This window comes from Chrysochloris asiatica, unplaced genomic scaffold (assembly GCF_000296735.1).
Source record: "Chrysochloris asiatica unplaced genomic scaffold, ChrAsi1.0 scaffold00201, whole genome shotgun sequence".
Taxonomy (NCBI): domain Eukaryota; kingdom Metazoa; phylum Chordata; class Mammalia; order Afrosoricida; family Chrysochloridae; genus Chrysochloris; species Chrysochloris asiatica.
In genome coordinates this window covers 13,407-15,937 of record NW_006408719.1, presented here as the reverse complement: position 1 = coordinate 15,937, position 2,531 = coordinate 13,407, and positions in this window count along the sequence as shown.

Genomic DNA, 2,531 nt, shown 5'->3' with positions numbered 1-2,531 from the left:
GGGGAAGCTAGGTCGCCTCTTGCCCTTTTTGTTTTTCCCGCTGGAGACGCTGCTTTCCGATCGGTCGGCCCTGGCCCCGCCCTCTAAACTCTGCAGTTGCAGGAGTGACCTGCGGACCCGCAGGCAAGAGTCCCAAAATACGCATCTTTCTTTATCCTTATTAGCGCGATTTCTCAAAAATGTGAATTCAGGAGACTTATGATAGTTTAAAAGCCGTGGGAGTGGTATATGAACGGTTCCTTTGTGAGATCCCACTCATTTTTCTTCGGAGCCCCATCCCTACCTTACTTCCCTGGCTGTCCTGCCGTACCGCTGAGTTCATTTTTCTATGTGGTGTGAATATGTTTCTTGTTTTATTCTTCTGCAAATGGATTTCCAGTTTTGCCAGAAGCATTAGTTGAATAGACTATCCCATCCCCTTTTAATGTATTGTTGTTAAGTGCTGTCAAGTGTGTTCCGTCTCATAGTGACCCTGTGTAGGGTTTCTGAGGCTATATATCTTTGTGGGTGCAGAAAAATATCATCTTTCTCCCTTGTGGATGTTGGTGGCTACCCTAGTGCTTATTCCTCAGAGCTACAGCTCTCCCCCACCGTTATAACCATTGTTGTTGTTAAGTGCCGAGTCAGTTCCTACTCACAGAAACCCTGTATAGGATTTCTGAGGAGCAGTTGGTGACCTTGAACCGCCAACCTTGAGGGTCAACTCAACTTTGCAGTCCAGCGCATTTACCCAGCAGTGCCACACCAGAACTCCCCATAGGTGAATAGATTTACATCTGGGTTCTCAGTTTGGTTCCATTAATCTACGTGTCTTTCCTTATACCAGTACCAGGCTGTTTTGACTACTGTAGCTGTGTAGTTGGTTTTGATATCAGGAAATGAGAGTCCTCCTACTTTGATCTTTTAAAATAATGCTTTGCTTATCCAGGCTCTCTTTCCTTTCCATATAAAATTAGTGATTAGTTTTTCCATCTCTTTAAAGAATAATGCTGGAATCTGGATTGGAATAATGTTATATCTATAGATGCTTTGGGTAGTGGTGACATTTTTTATAATATTAAGTCTTCCTATCCATGAGCAGGAATCCTGTGGGTTAATGCGCCAGACTGCAAAGCTGTTTGAACTGCAAGGTTGGCAGTTCAAGCTCACCAGCTGCTCCTTGGAAACCCTTTACAGGGTCAATATGTGTCGGAACTGACTCGAAGACACTTCACAACAACAACATCCACAAGCAGGGTATAGTCCTTCATTTCTGCAGGTCTCTTGGTTTATTGAAGTAGTTAGTGTTTTGTTTTAAGATTTTATTGTTAATTATGTGTTAGTTTACATGGGTGAACATTATCTTTACATTCATCCTATCATACTTTGTTTCATTGCAATAATCACAATCTCCTGCATGCATCATCAAAAACCCAAAGGGTACACCCCACACTCCTGCCCTGCCCTGCCCCGGCCGCTAGCACACAACTCCTCTCCCTCCCTGAGTACAGAGTCTCCAGCCACTCCTTCTGTCAATGTCACTGTCTCTGCTTCAATCCATAGTGTCACTGCCTCTCCAGACACGGTCTCACACTTCACTTTTCTCCCTTGATGGTTCCAGGGATCTCCACTCCTGGACTGCAAAATCAGCCACTCCTCTCCTTTTGTTATCAAACATTTACATTTACCTTTCCAACACTCACTGTCAGACCTGATAGTAGTCATTCCCTATTGAACCACAGGAGTCCTTTCTCCCTCTCCATTTATCAACCCCATCCAGACAGGTTGGAAGCAATTCAGTGGAGATTCTACCTTTCCCTGTATCCTCTGGAGCTAGGTTCCCTATTGAAAGCTTGTAAGCCAGTCACTTCTTGCCTTTGTAGTACCCCCATTTTGGGTAGCCAATGTCTAAATTCCCCCTCCCTGTCAACCCTGTGTACCATAGGGGTGGGAATGATCTTCACTGTAGAGATTTGTCCACTCCTTTGTCATACTGCATCCACAAGCATAGGTCAAGTTCATCCACTTATAGTGGGTTACTCCTTTTTTTATTATTATTATTTTTTAAACTCTTCTTTCTTCCTCTAGTCGTGTTCTGATCATCCAGCCATTGATGCCAGGTCAAATGGGTACTATCTGCAAGTGTGGGTATTCATGTGCATCCCCCCTCATTTTATATCAGCTGGATGCTTCGCACTCTGTTCTAGTCCTCTGGGGCCATGTCCCTGCCCCTGGGCCCAGGGGTCCCCAGGTCTCAATCCAAGTTAACAGGAGTCTATTGAATGTGGTCAGGCTTAGTTCACAACTTCATTGCTGTTTTTCTCCCTTTTCCCCTTATTGGTGACCAGCATGGTCAGCAGCAGGACCATATGCCTGCCATTTGAGTTTCAGTCTTGGAAAGGCGTTTGCCTTGAGGGGACCTGACCACTTGCTTTGATGGCTCCCTGGGGAACATGAAGTAGTTAGTGTTTTGTAATTTTCTTTGTATAGATCTTTTGTTTTACTGGTTAGATTTATTTCCAAGTATTTCAACTTTTGGATGGCTATTGTAA